Below are 15,639 nucleotides of genomic sequence, written 5' to 3'. Positions count from 1 at the left end.
CATGGCCTTCGTCACATTGATCAAATTACGTCGTATGGACGCGTCTTATCCGCTTGCGTTACTGTTGTTTTAAATATGCGAATGTTGTTTTGACGATTTATTTAGTTCAGCTAGTGGATCTACCCATCAGTTCAATCTCTGTCTAACTAGTGGGTCTAATCATCTGCTCAATCAACAGGACAGTCCTCTCGGTCTAGCTAGTGGTTCTAATCATCCGCTCAATCAACTGGACAGTCCTCTCGGTCTAGCTAGTGGTTCTAATCATCCGCTCAATCGACAGGACAGTCCTCTCGGTCTAGCTAGTGGTTCTAATCATCCGCTCAATCAACTGGACAGTCCTCTCGGTCTAGCTAGTGGTTCTAATCATCCGCTCAATCAACTGGACAGTCCTCTCGGTCTAGCTAGTGGTTCTAATCATCCGCTCAATCAACTGGACAGTCCTCTCGGTCTAGCTAGTGGTTCTAATCATCCGCTCAATCAACTGGACAGTCCTCTCGGTCTAGCTAGTGGTTCTAATCATCCGCTCAATCAACTGGACAGTCCTCTCGGTCTAGCTAGTGGTTCTAATCATCCGCTCAATCGACAGGACAGTCCTCTCGGTCTAGCTAATGGGTCTAATCATCCGCTCAATCGACAGGACGGTCTAGCTAGTGGGTCCAAGGTTTGGGCTGTCCACCTTGTCTAGCTGATGGGTCTAATCATGACACAAGAATAAAAAATATTTTGCTGTGGCCTTCAACATAACATGTATATGTATCGACAGCGTTTTATTGTTAAAAATGTTCATTTTAATTCATTTATTGATTTGATACATCCTAGAGGATTCGAAATAAAAGATATCGCTGTCTTCTATATATGCTTCATATGTTTTTAATTGAACATAGCTGTTAACGGCAAACTTATAATACATGTACAACTTTATAACAAACGAGATGACTTCGGATTCCTCATCATGGACTACCCATATTTATGTAGCAACATTTCTTTATCTCCTGTATATGTTGTTTATGTCTGATTCGATATGCGAGAACATGTTATGCGTATGATAAATTTTTGAATCGAGACAGGCTACTGACAAATACGTTGGACGTTACAAAGGTTTCAACAGGGTATTCAACAGTCTCGTTTGAAGTCAACATTTTCAATGGTCGTTATAACGAACTTGTTTGCAAATACAACTTGTGTTGGGTCGAATGCTGCCTGACGTTTTTTATACCAATTGTTAGGCCATTATTTACATACTGATTTTGACAACGGATTACTCTTTTTATCTGATCAAGATAGAGGGTGGGTGTAACCGGTCAACAAGAGATTGATTATATTTTATCTAACGTCCCTCTCGAGAATTTTTCACTCATATGGAGACGTCATCATTGCTGGTGAACGGCTGCAAATCGGCGCTTACGGTTTTTGAGCATGGGGATCTTTATTGTGCCACACCTGCTGTGACACGGAGTCTCTGTTATTTTTACAGTTTCCTCCGAAGGACCGCCCCATTTAGTAACCTCTTGCAGCAAGCTAGGGGTACTGAAGACCTATTATAGCCCTGATCCCCGCAGGAAGTCAACAAGACATGCTCAATCCTCCTAGGCATCTGACCATACCTGATCCCACCTTCACCTCTGGTGTGCCCAGGGGTCCGTGTTTACCATACTCTTAATTTTGTATTCTTTATCGGGAGTCATGGAATTGATTATTATCCGGATGTCTTCACTTTTCATCAGCTCAATCAACAGGACCGTCCACCTGGTCAAGACTAATTGGTCAAACAATTAGCTCAATAGACCGGACTGTCCATTAACACTAATGTTTTACTGCATTGAAATGATAGTATTGCTTAAAATCCTACTAATACACTAATTCAATGCCGATTACTATGTTTTTGATCTTCATAATACATGTACTTTACAATTAATCATCTGTAGCGCAAAAAGTACTATAATTTAAATATATACATGTAGATGGAAATCTGCATTGACCTAGTTCTTTGAAGCGCTAAATGTAGATTGAAATAAAGGTTGACCTAGTTCTTTGATATGCTATGTGTAGATTGAAATCAATGTTGACCTAGTTCTTTGATGTGCTATTTGTAGACTGAAATCTGCGTTGACCTAGTTCTTTGATATGCTATACATGTGATTGAAATCTGCGTTGACCTAGTTCTTTGATGTGTTATACATGTGTCAAAATAGTCGAGCGAAATACCTGACAAATCCCTCCAGATATGTACTTTAGACAGGTTGTGTCCGTAGAAACGTCTGGCAAGATGGTGGGTCAGGATATCAATATATCGTTAGATAGATCGTACGCAGATGAGTCTGGCTGTGGTATCACACTCCTCCCCTCCTTGTAGAGCCGATGATGTTCATTGGTGAATTAATACCATATTAACTTTATAGCTATGTAAAATCCACCCCAAACAGTTTAACAATAGGACATGGAGTATAGTAATAATTGAATTGTCCTCAAGATATGCAAAGACCAATATGTAACAGCAAACATCAGATAACAGAAATCATGCACTTTTCCTAAGTACATATATATGAAAAATGTATGTACAATCCAAAATGAAGTCCACAAAGAAAAAAATTTTAACAATAAGAAGACTGGCACTATATATAGTTAGTGTACTCGATGACCATAGATCACCATGGCATTAGTGTTGGCTATCTTCAACAGAAGGGATGCTTGCATATTTCTTATAAAGGATACTTGCTTGGCCAAGGAGAGAATATTTCAAGGATGATTGAGGCGGCATCCAGGAGCAGGAGGAAGATAGGGGCATCTGTCTCAAGCAAAAGCTGCTCCGGCGGTATTAACGCTACCATCCTCGGGTCCTGTACGGATTTCATTGTGACCCCAAACTTGACATGGGTCAATTCCCTCTGCCACTGCCGCAGCTCCTCTAACTCACCAATGAAGCAGTGTCTATGAAAGACATGATCCGACATATCCATCATGTGTATGGTAGCGAGTGTGTGCACTGCTGCTTCACCCGTGTCATTGTCTCAACAGTGTAGTATGACAGGCTTGCCCAAGTCACGAGCCATCAGAAGCATTTCTGCAAGGAAGTCCAACTGTTTCCTGAGGCGCTCACGCTGGCAGTCCTGGGGGTTATGGCATGGATTACAGCTGCACTGCGATGTTAGATCTATGCCAATTTCACCAATAGCGCAGCACTGTGGCAAGCTAGCCAATTCAGAGAGCCTTGTCAGGATGTCAGGGTGGGTATCACATACAGAGTGAGGGTGGATACCAAAGGAAACCTTCAGGTTAGTGGCCGACGCTATTTGTTGTTCCCAAGCATCCCATTCTCTAGGAAATACATAGTTGGCAATTGTCAAGTCCACATAACCTCTGCCCTGAAGGGCATCTTGCAGTTGAGGCCAGTTGAGATAGCTGGAACGTTGGAGAACTTTGTCCAGATGGAAGTGACTGTCCACTAGTGATACCGGCTCTTCAAAAATGATTGGCTTATCTACAGTCATCCCTGTGGTTAGGAGCCTACATTGATGGTTCTTGAACATTTCCTGACGCTCCAGGGTCTGACCCTTGAGAATAGTGGATATGACCTGCCAATGGAGTACACACACTATGTGGTTTAGAGGGGAAATTATGTACGAGCATAGTTGGCTGTCACTGTAATGAGCGCTGTAGAATGCCATCAGTTGATGTTCAGAAACAGTAAATTCCCCACCTGGGATGTTAATTTGAGTTGCCAATAGTTGTAAGAGATCATTTAGATCCTCTGCACGAAACCATTCTCTGAGTAAATGTAATGACTCATTGAACAGCTGGAACCACTCATGTAGGTTATCATCGTCGAAGGACCTCTGCTGTCCCTTATGAGCCATAGTGTGCTTCACTGTCAGGCTAAGGCTTGATCCTTCCAATTGTCTGCACTCCCAGCAGGAGAGATTACCTATCCAAAACCATGGTAGGTGGCTGCGTAAGACATGCCGTTTCACATGTCCAGACAGGCCTTTGCCACAGACTGGGCAATGGTAGCTCCGATTAGAGGCTGGAGACGTGCCAGAGCATGAAGCCCTAGACACGGACATCTGAGTGCCGGCATCAGATACCACTGCAGAGGCTGTCTCTGATAGGAAATGTTCTCCTGCAATCGACTGCTCCTGTAACCTTGCTCCTGGTTCAGGAGACCATGATGAGTGATCCGAACCGGTCTCGTCTAATACGATCCATTCGTCTCCGTTTGACGACTGGTGGAGGACAGGTCGTAGTTTGGAACAAAATGGCTCTCGTCCAAACCATCTAAGTTTCTTAAATAAGCCATCTGAAATGAATGTGACGCCTAGTATATATTTTCTAAAAGAATGTAACACAACGAACTGGCAAAAAATGAAGAAGAAAAAAGTGTAGGGAAATCAGTTCCCTAAGGTATAAATAAAGAAAATACACGTCAAACATAATGGCCGATTATTACTATATACATTATAATGTTAAGCACATTATTCTAGAGTAAAATCTCTAAATCTGGCTGGAGGGACCAACGGCCTTCCTCTTCGTGTTTGATGTCCATCTCTCTGAAGACTGTTACCAACGTCGACCTTGGTCGTGGCATACTCGTCTTCACCAGGATCTTTGTCCTTGTAGTCTTGTGAGACATTCAAGCTTTGTCCAGGGGTTGCAACATCATCTAAGTCTGGTTCTTGACTTGCCGTTTCACTTAGATTTTGTATCTCTGTGTATAAATATTGGTGCCGCAGTCGGCGGAGCCACATAGGAATATCTCGGTCTTGGCACAACGTACGACGGTCATGGTGGATGACTTTTTCCTTCTTCCGGTCTCTGACCGTATACAAAGGAGGTCTACATGCCACAACAAGGAATGGCCCAGTCCAAGGTGATCTTAATTTAGGTGACTGGCCAATTTTTGTGCTTGAGTCCAGTTTGTAAACTATATCACCCTCATTGTAGTGGTACTCTGCTATTTACAAGTCATAGTCTCACTTTTGACGCATTTGGGCTTGCATCAAATTCTGGCGAGTAAATTGGTGGGCACCCGCCAGGCGTTGGGAAAGTTTGACACTCCATTCACTTGGGTCTTGCGGTGTGCGGATTTCTGGTATGTTTCCCGTTATTAGGTGTACCGGTTGAATGACTTCGCGACCTAGCATTAATCTATTAGGAGTGAACCCCGTTTGTCGGTGGACGGTTGAGTGCAGAGCCATAGCTAGTAGAGGCAAATCTCTGTCCCACTTTCTGTTATTTTTCTCAATAAAACACCTTATCATTTGCAAGACAGTTGTGTTATACCTCTCTACTTGTCCATTGGATGACGGATGATAGGGTGTAGTTCGGATTTTAGCAATCTGAAGAGCTTCACATAGAGATTTGAATAGATTACTATCAAAGTTCTTGCCTTGGTCTGTATGAACCTGAAGTGGGCATCCAAATGTAACTATGAAGTGTAACAAGAACTTTTCAGCTATCGACAAGGCGTATTGATCAGGGAGGGCAGCAATTTCTATCCACTTCGTGAACTGGTCAATCATCATCAAGACATAGATGTTACCATCTTTGCTAGTGTTGAATGGACCTAGGATGTCCAGATGCACACGATCCATTGGGAAACCGGAATGGTAAGTACCCAAGGAGGCCCGAGGCCTCACATGCGGTTTCTTATTTTGATTGCAAGTACTGCATGACTGAACCTATCGAGACATGTTGTACCACGTGTAATTTTGCTTGAGTCTCTCAAGGGTCTTTTGCTGCCCCAAATGTCCAGATGTTTTGAAATCGTGACACCCCTCCAAGACAGTTGCTTGAAGCTGTTTAGGTACCAACAAACACATACCTCTATTTACCTTGTTATCCCATTTGTAATGGAGCACGCTGTCAATTAGCCTTAAACATTTTCTTGTCATCCACAGCGCTCGTGTTGCTGGACTCTGAAGTGTAAGTTCAGCCTGAGAAGGTTCATGGTTATTGTCTAACCAATCAATAATTGGATTCAGGTCAGCATCCTCTTTCTGCATTTGTCTGACATATGTTGGAGTGAAACTTGCTGCCCAATTGCATGTGTGAGACTCCACATCCCTGGACTCTGGGCAGTGATCATCCAGTGTTCGGATAGCCAGAACAGGACCTGCGGGAAGGGATGATCTAGTCGATAGGGGAACGACATCGTCAACATCTTCTGTAAATCGCCCCCACTGTGCATGAGCTCTGCAACAGTAATGGCAACCCCCGCAGGGTAAACTTGAAGGATCTGAGCCAGCCTGATAACAATCAAATTCAGATATATCGTCTCGTAAACGACTCATTCCATCAGCATTTGTATGCTTTTTTCCCGGTCTGTGAATTATCTCCATATTGTACTGTGCTAGTTCCTCCAGCCAACGGGCCAGCTGCCCCTCTCTGTGCTTGAAACGTATCAACCATACCAAGCTATTGTGATCAGTGCGTAACAGGAAACGACGCCCAATGAGGTAATGCCTGAAGTGTCTGCAGAATTTAACAACGGATAAGAGCTCTTTCCTAGTTGTGCAATACTTGCGTTGAGGTTTGAGCAAGACATGACTTGCATAACAGATAACCTTCTCCTGGCCATCCTGGACTTGAGATAGTACAGCTCCGATTGTTTTATCAGAGGTGTCAGTATTCAATATAAAAAGACCTTCAGGGCGTGGATATGACAAACAAGGTGCTGAAACTAAGGCCTTCTTTGTGCTGTCAAATGAAATTTGGTGCCTATCCATCCAAGCCATATCCCCCTTTTGCTGTGCCAAATCATAAAAGTCTGCACATATTGTAGCGTAGTCCTTAATATGGTCTCTATGATAATTCAAGAAGCCCAAAAAGATAGCAGCTCAGTTTGCGTGGTGGGTATGGGCCATTTCGCTACTGCCTCTGTCTTAGAAGGCGACACAGAAATGCCTGAACTGCTCACTACTTTGCCCATGAATTCAACTTTTTTCGGGAATAACGTGCACTTTTTTGGATTTAACTTCAAGTTGTGTAACCTAAATCTATCAAAGGCATCCCGCAAATTATCCAAGCTATTTTCGAAACTATGCCCAAGAACTACAACATCATCTAGATAGACAAGGACCTGGCTCCAAGTGAGACCTCTGAGCACAAGCTGCATTGCCCTTTGGAAAGTAGCTGGGGCATTGCAGAGACCCATTATAATACGAGTGTGTTCAAACAGCCCATAGCGTGTTATAAAGGCAGTTTTATGACGATCTTTTTTGTCTATCATTATCTGATAATAGCCGGAGGTCATATCAAGTGTGGCAAAATATTTTGTTCCTTGAAGGGTATCCAAACAATCCTCGATTATTGGTAAGGGGTAACAGTCTTTCACCGTCTTTTCATTCAAGGCTCGATAGTCTATGCACCATCGAATCGACCCATCTTTCTTTCTCACAAGGACGGGTGCTGATGCCCAATCAGAACTTGATGGCTGTATGACTCCAGCTTGTAGCATTTTGTCCAATTGTTCTTTTTCCTGATCTTGGAACCCAAGGGGGGGGGGGGGTCTGCGCATTTTGTGTTTGACTGGCCGATGATCCTGAGTGTTTATCTTGTGTGTTACCGCTGTTAAGCATCCAAGGTCAAGATCATGCTTTGAAAATATGTCCTGGTATTCCACTAGCAATTGTCTAACATGCCACTTTGCTGTGTCATTGAGATCAGCGACTGATCTATTGTATATGTCAGTAAGATGTGCTGGAAGTGTGTAGTCCTCACTGACACCAGTCTGGTTAGTTCGGATACGAAAAGCGCCACTGTTTTTTAGACAGATCTCCGTGTAAACTTCAGCCTCTCCAACTACAGTTCCTTCTTTGATCTTGACGTTTGTATTGGTATCATTTATAAAGTTCATGGTTGTGGTACATCCCATCCCTAAGGTATGTGAACCTAGAACAAATTTCAGACAAACTGGGGAAACAACATAATCACCAATAAATGGGTTGTCAAGTTGGACTGGTACTCGGGCTATAGAATTAGGTGGTATACACACTGTTCTCTGTACCCGCACCTGAGAGCTATGAAGCCCTCCATGTAGGTTAGATATCAACTTGGCTGGAAATGTTTTGCCTTCTATAGATAATGTTCCCTCTTTTATGTTGATAATCCCATGATTGGCCTCTAGAAAGTCCAGTCCAATTATTATGTCATCTTCCTCTGGCACAGCACAACAGTCCCAGGATACATGTAGAGTGTCAATTTCAAAAGTGGTATTTTATAGTAGCCTGCCATGCACAATTTGGGATCCTAATCCTTTTAATTTCATGAGCTCAGCAGTGACTAGACGATTCTGTGGAATTATGTGTTCATTGATAAGGGTAATCATAGCCGCTGTATCAATGATGGCATTTAATGGTTTCCCCTCCATGATGACATCAAGCTTAATACTTTTTCCTAAAGTTCTTCTTATAGTTATTAACTGATCCTTTAGGCCGCTATCATCAAGGGTCAAGTGAGGGCCTATAGACTTGACCCCTTCCCGTTTAAATCATTGGATTTGGGATTTTTGTTTTCGACTACAGTCTTGTTATACTGGCTACTCCTGATTGGGGAATTGTAGCGCTGCCCTCTGGTTGATGATCTAACTGGACTTCGTGTTCTCTCAAGAAACCGCCCCCGCACAACCGGAGAACTGGGTGGGGTCTGCTGCCTACCAATTGACTGCTGAACAGTTGTGGTCAACTTCTCAACCATCCTAGCAAGATGACATATTCGCTCATCCAAGGAGGATCTGCTGTTATCTTTCTGTTTAGAGAGCTTTGGTTCAGCCCTGCTAGGAGAAGAATCACTTGTTGGAGATCCCTCTCTGCTTGGGACTAAAACTTGGCGTTGAGCAAATGTAGTGGCTCTGGTACTTCCTCTTGACCCATACAGGGCTCGGTGGCTTGCGATAGAAGTTCTTACATATTTTACGGCTTTCTGTAGTGTTGTTGGCATCTCGACAGCCTCGTAAGAAGGTTTCCGTTGCTATCTCTTCAATCATGTTCCCTTCACATCTCTCATAGCCATCTAGTGCTAAGAAGTAAACACGCTTGGCAAATTCTTCCACGTTCTCATTTTCATATTGCTTAGTGAAGGGCAGCTGACGACGATCAAGGATAGGTACCTCTTTCCTGCTGAATCTCTGCTTTAACTGCCGTTTCAGGTCCTTGTAATCACCATTCTGGTTTACTTTCCTGGCGTACTCTAGGGCTACGTCACTCAAATAATCCAGGAGGTGGAAAGCTTTCTTATGTACTGACCATCCTCGATGAGTAGCAATCCGCTCAAATTGATAAATAAAAGATTCCCAATTTGGACTCTCAGTACCCTTGAATACTGGCATTTTTTGAACCTGAGGACTTTTACTTCTGGACCTTTTGAACCTGAGGACTTTTACTTCTGGACCTGCTGCGTGAGATTTGAGTCATCTGAAGAACTGGAAGACGAGGATCTCTGTCGTCTGTTCATTTTTGTTTTCCTACCCCTGTCTTTCCCTTTGGGAGTCACAGACCCCACCACACTGGATTCACTTTGGGGTTCCAGAGACTCTGGCTTTGACATTCGTTTTATGGCAATCGGCTTTCCACTGTTTATAACCTTAGTTGCAAGAGGCTTGCCATCCTGTCCGAAACTAGGGTTTATAGGTATCGGTGACAAATCCTGGAAAGCAACGGCTCATAACTTCCCAGTAAGGGGTGTACTTGTTTTAGGCTTGGCTCCTTTGAATGGATCCGTTATATAACCTGATGAAGGAATAACAGAGGTCAGTTTATCTATAATAACTTTCTGTTCCTTTCCTTTATCCGACTGCTTGGCTGGTGTTTGAACTGTGCCCGTAGTAAGGATCACTGTCTTATCCAAGCTATCGTCCGTGTCCTGAAGTCCAGACGTCGGTGCACTAGGTGTTTTGTACACTGGGGATATTGACTCATCAATTTCAGATTTCAGGACAACTTCCGATCTTAATGTTTGAACCTCATCTCGTAGCTGTTGGAGACTTTTATTCATTTCTAGTAGAGTGAGATGAAGCTGATTGGTCTCATTAGGTATGAGTGCAGGAGCGTTTGGTGAAGCTTCTCCTTTGGGCTTCTCAATGGTGACAACACCTGCTTCACTCCATGCTGTCCATTGTGCGAGTGTAATTTGTGTCACTTCTGCCACATCGTTGAAAGTAAAGTTTTCCTAGGATTCCCTAAGCTCAAGAATTCGTTTAACTTTAGCATTACCAATTCCTTCCAACGACTTTAAATCATTCTCGGGGGCTTTGTACAAGTTGATTGGGTTATTCGAAGCCATGATTTATACAACTTACTTAACTATCCAATATAACTCAGAAAGAGGATAACAGAGTGATAGCTAAGAGTATGAGCAGAGCCAGTGACCCCAATACCTAATGCAAGTGCAACCGTATGGTTGGGAGTTATAGCTAAGTAATAAATTGGAGTGAAAATTATCCCAGGTATCAATTGAAATTAATCTTAACCTGATTTCATAAATCCAAACCAAATCACTATCAAAATTCTGAACAAAAATTCTAATGGCACGAAATGCGCGCCATAAATTTGGTAGTAAAAACAGTGGGAAAATATGATCACGTGATCTTACTTTTCGGGTGTAGTATATAGCTATATTATAGAAATTAATCTGCTTGAAACACTAAAATAACGTACTAAGTATAGATAATGCAAAATGATTACAATGTCTATTGATAAAATTTAAATATTTAGTCGTTCTGAACTTCCTAATGAACTATCAACAATTGCCAACACGTGGTTCGTGAAAGGCACGATAACTTCACAGGAAATTACAGATTTTCTTTAATATGAGTAACTGCGAAGAGCGAATCGTCGTAGATTCCACAGCTACCGGCGACGCCAATGTCGTAATAGTCGAGGAAATACCTGACAAATCCCTCCAGATATGTCCTTTAGACAGGCTGTGTCCGTAGAAACGTCTGGCAAGATAGCGGGTCAGGATATCAATATATCGTTAGATAGATCGTACGCAGATGAGTCGAGCTGTGGTACCACACATGTAGATAGAAATCTGCATTGACCTAGTTCTTTGATGTGCTATATATAGATTGAAAATTGCGTTCATTTAGTTGGCAATGCTGATTTGAATGTTAACATTGTGGATGTTGGTAAGACTGTTACTTTCTAAAATTTTTGATTCCCAAAACAGTTGTTGATACTAGTAACTTTGAATGCTGATACTGCACAGAAAGATTGTTTTTGTTTGATTGGGTGGGTTTTTTTTTACGTCCTGTCGAGAATTTTTCACTCATAGTGAGACGTCACCAGCTGTAGGCGAAGAACCACATATATTTAGACCTATGCTTAGCGCTCAGGGTCGTAGCAGTGAATGTTCTTTGGCATGCCAACGCCTGCCGCGACAGGGACCCCCGTTTTTAAGGTCATATCCGTCTAAATCCCGAACGCTTGGCGAAGGAGCTATCACTACATATTTTAGTGTCTTAGGTTTGACGCGGCCGTGGCTCAAGCGGGACTCGAACTCCCGGTTACGAAGCGAACGCTCTACCACTGAGATACCGCGACCGGTCTGCACAGGAAGAACCTAGACTGTATAGAGTCAGTGACTGCATTCATGAATGTCTTTTTGAATTAACGATATTTCCCGTTTGAGATCTGGAATAGGTCTTTCATTGATCTTTTTTTATCTTTGTAAATTTCCTTTTATCCAAAGATCACATGTGCGCAGAAATACTTTAATTTCAATAAAAACTAATAAATCAATAAACAGCAAATGCATGCTCAATCGTAGAACAAACGTTGCAGATTAAATTATTGTTGACATGATCAAATTGTACATATAGAACATGGTGTTGGACGTATCAGAGCATCTTAATGTCCGTTTCTAACGACATGGTTTCAGATTTCACAAAAGCCTCACATTTGATTGGATTGGCTTGGTTATATATACTGGTATTGATTCGGTTCATTATCGAGATGAAAAGGTTTAAGCACTAGATCTATTTTCATCTTCGGAAAAAGCAAGACAATCTGTTTAACAGGAAGTAATATTTCTATTATTTCCAGTTTAATAAATAAAATGTTGGGTAATTCAATTCATTTGCCAGAAGAAGGATAACGATTAACTCACTGTGATGGCAATACAAATATTTGATCAATCAAAAGGCAGCATACTTTGTTTAAAGGTGGATTACTGTATTTTTTTTTTTATTTTTTGCGTTTTATGACAGTCTGCAATTATTCCGTCCCATCTGTGTGTAATAACCATTAAACATGCAATTAATCTGAGAACATTTGTACATTTTATTTCTGTTCTTTGTCGAAGATTTTCAAATTTGAAAAATTGCAATATTTCTTAATTTTGGCCACTTCATTTCAATTTCTTTTTAAAATGCATTTGTTAGATGAATCTTTTTTGAAGATTTAAATTTTTTTTTTAACAAATAACGTTTTCGATTTTTTTCTAAACATATTTTATCTTTAAATAAAAATTAGTATGTCTGTCTGCGTCTTTTGGGCGTGTTTTATTAGATATTCATATCATGCATCAAACCACAGTGAAATTTGGACGCTAAAATCTCTAATTTGCAAATAAAACAACTTTTTTATCCCGTGGAGATACGGATTAAAATGGGTCCTCAGTTTCCCTTGCTTGTCGTAAGAGGCGACTAAATGGGGCGGTCCTTCAGATGAGACCACAAAAATTGAGGTGATAAATATCCCTCCCTGCTCGAAGGCCGTAAGCGCCGAACATACGTCTAAATTTTGCAGCCCTTCACCGGCAATGGTGACGTCTCCAGATGAGTGAAATATTCTCGAGTGGGACACTAAACAGTGTACAATCAACCAACTTTTTTATTATTCCGGAAAAAATCACAAAAAAATCATATAAAATTATAGAGAGCTTGTATTACTCTTTTGATAGTGAAATCATACTTCATACGAGGTGTTTTAACGAGTTATCAAATAAGATTTTGGTTTCATGAGCCATCTTTAAAAAGCTAAGTTACAGGTCATTCGTACAAAGGGATGCAACTCTAGTTAAAGCACGTCAATCGTGGCAGAAGTCGATCTTGGTACGAAAAGTTTCTTTTAATATATCTAATAAAATCATAAACAGCGCAGAGACAAAGTTTTGTAGAAATGGGTCGATCAGAAAGAAAGTCGATCTTGCTTTACATATGAAGTTGTTTATGAGGTTACGCTACACAACGATATCCAAACATAATCAAAATGTCGGGGAAAGGAGAGAGGGCTAGACAGACTGGCAGACGCACTGAGGTGGAATTCAGTCTGACGCCGATCAAGAACATGTCCCGACAAGCCGACACTCAGATTTCTCTGCTACTGTATTTAGTTTTGATGGATGTAGATAAAATATCAAAGTGATTTACATTAGTATTATAAAGTAGTTTGGCGTGATCTGACAACCACGCGCACACTAGAGAAATATATTTGCATGTTGTTTTATGTCCGATTCAAGAATTTTTCATTCATGTAGATACGTCACCAACTTTTGATGAAGTGCTACAAATTTTGACCTACTGTATGCATGACATTTAAAGCGGTAACATTGAGGGTTCTTTATCGTGCCAACGCCTACCGTAACCTAGGACATACGTTTTTAAGGTCATGTCCGAAAGACTTGTGACCTTCACTTCTAATGCCAGACTATTAGAGAAGGAACATTCATTACCCATGGTAAACGTCTTTGGGCGGAGTGGTTGGATCTAACCACTAGGCTACCGAAGAGGAGCAAGTACTGCTTCAGTGTACCTCAGTGGTTGGAGCGTCTGCTTCGTCACCAGAATACCCACTTGTGCCGTGGTTGCGTCACCGGAAGTCCCGCTTGTGCCATGGTTGCGTCACCGGAAGTCAGGCTTGTGCCGTGGTCGCGTTAAAACCTAAAACCTAAAAACGGATAATTACCCCTTCGCCAAACACACGGGTATTTTCGATATTACCTTAGAAACCGAAGTCCCGTGTCGTGATAGCTGTCTACACGTTAAACAACCTTCACTGATATGTCTGACTTTTGTGGCACTTCACCTACAACTCGTGACGTCTTACTATAAATGAACGGGACGTAAACAAAGTCTTAGAACTGTAAATCAAAAACAGTTCAAACTTCTGTATGATTTATTGGTATACAGTCACATTAATGATTTTAAGGAATATTTGCAGTTCTCTCAGTTGTAATCCCTGTGCATTCGGTCCTGTCAAAGTTAATTACAATAGATATCAAATATTAATTAAGCACGTGTAGATCTGGTTCTAGGATTTTTAACAAAAGTTTGAGCTTTACGTTTACCAGGAAACTTTTAAATTTTGTTTTTGATTGATTGATTGAATATTGTTTTACGTCCCTCTCGAGAATATTTCACTCTCATGGAGACGTCACCACTGCCGCACTGAAGGCTAGTTTCACAACTCTACTTTCAAATACCTTATGTGTAAGTGTTTGTGACAGATGGAAAATAAGATAGATAGAGGAGAACCGAAACTAAAAGCGAACGTGAAAATGACGAAGAGTGATCAATCTCATAATTCAATTGAGAATACAGAGTTAAAAGTAGTACATGCATTTCACTCAATTTTAGAATTTTTTAATTATTCTGATGGCGGTCATACCCTTCCGTTTTTTACAGGTTTTGAACATGATCTCTCCAGCAGGGATATGTTTGATGATGGTTACCATAGAAACGAACTCACGGACCTATATCAAAATTTTCTTTTTCTGATAGAATAGACATAATGCTATGCATTTCACTCAATTTTAGAATTTTTTAATTATTCTGATGGCGGTCATACCCTTACGTTTTTTTTTACAGGTTTTGAACATGATGTCTCTAGCAAGGATATGTTTGATGATGGTTACCATGGAAACGAACTCACGGACCTATGTCAAAAATGTCTTTTTCTGATAAAATAAATATAATGTTATGCATTTCACTCAATTTTAGAATTTTTTAATTATTCTGATGTCAGCCATACACTTCCGGTTTCTGTACAGGTTCTAAATATGATGTCTCCAGCAAGGATATGTTTGATGATGGTTACCATGGAAACGAACTCACAGACCTATTTAAAAAGGACTTTTCCTGTTAAATTAAAAATAATGCTATTTACTTTAATAATTTTAGAAATGTTTTCATTGTTCTTATGTCAGTTCCACACTCCCATTTAGACAAATAGTAAATTACAGTAAATTATAATGTCTCCAGCAAGGGTATCTTTGATGTTCGTTACCATGGAAACGAACTCACGAACCTACCTTAAAAATGTCTTTTTTCAATAAAATGAATACAGTGCTATCTATTTAACTCATTTTTAGGATTTTTTAATTACTCTGATGTCAGTCCCATATATCCTTAATTTCTGTCACTGTTGACCGACGGTTACAAGAATTTCCTCCCACTTTAACACAGTTAACCCGTTTTTCGGGCAATTAGCGATCTGATATAGAATACATGTATTCATTGCTTTATCAATAATCGCAAATACACCGTTTTCATTGACATGAGTTTTTACAACAACTTAGTGTCTAACCTTTTCACCGTGGTTTTTCACTTGGTTAAGAAGGTTTTTACTCCCATTTTCTTAGGCCCTTCTATGACCCATTTTACCAATCGGAAAATCCCTCGGCCTTTTCCGTCAAGTCGAGAGA

At 40.9% G+C, this 15,639-nt stretch overlaps 1 long non-coding RNA gene and 1 pseudogene across 1 annotated transcript; one reads left to right on the top strand and one right to left on the bottom strand.

Moving 5' to 3' along the window:
* Nucleotides 1-2,622: 2,622 nt before the first annotated feature.
* LOC125650742 (3'-5' ssDNA/RNA exonuclease TatD-like) lies at nucleotides 2,623-3,665 on the bottom strand (annotated as a pseudogene).
* A 7,242-nt stretch (nucleotides 3,666-10,907) lies between these two features.
* On the top strand, nucleotides 10,908-14,929 carry LOC125650761 (uncharacterized). The gene is made up of 2 exons (XR_007361095.2): nucleotides 10,908-11,122; nucleotides 14,804-14,929. It is a non-coding gene; the product is annotated as an uncharacterized LOC125650761 (long non-coding RNA).
* The last annotated feature ends 710 nt before the right edge of the window (nucleotides 14,930-15,639 follow it).

This window comes from Ostrea edulis, chromosome 5, assembly GCF_947568905.1.
Source record: "Ostrea edulis chromosome 5, xbOstEdul1.1, whole genome shotgun sequence".
Lineage (NCBI taxonomy): Eukaryota > Metazoa > Mollusca > Bivalvia > Ostreida > Ostreidae > Ostrea > Ostrea edulis.
The sequence above is the reverse complement of the archived record's forward strand: the minus strand, read 5'-3'. Positions and strand labels throughout refer to the sequence as shown.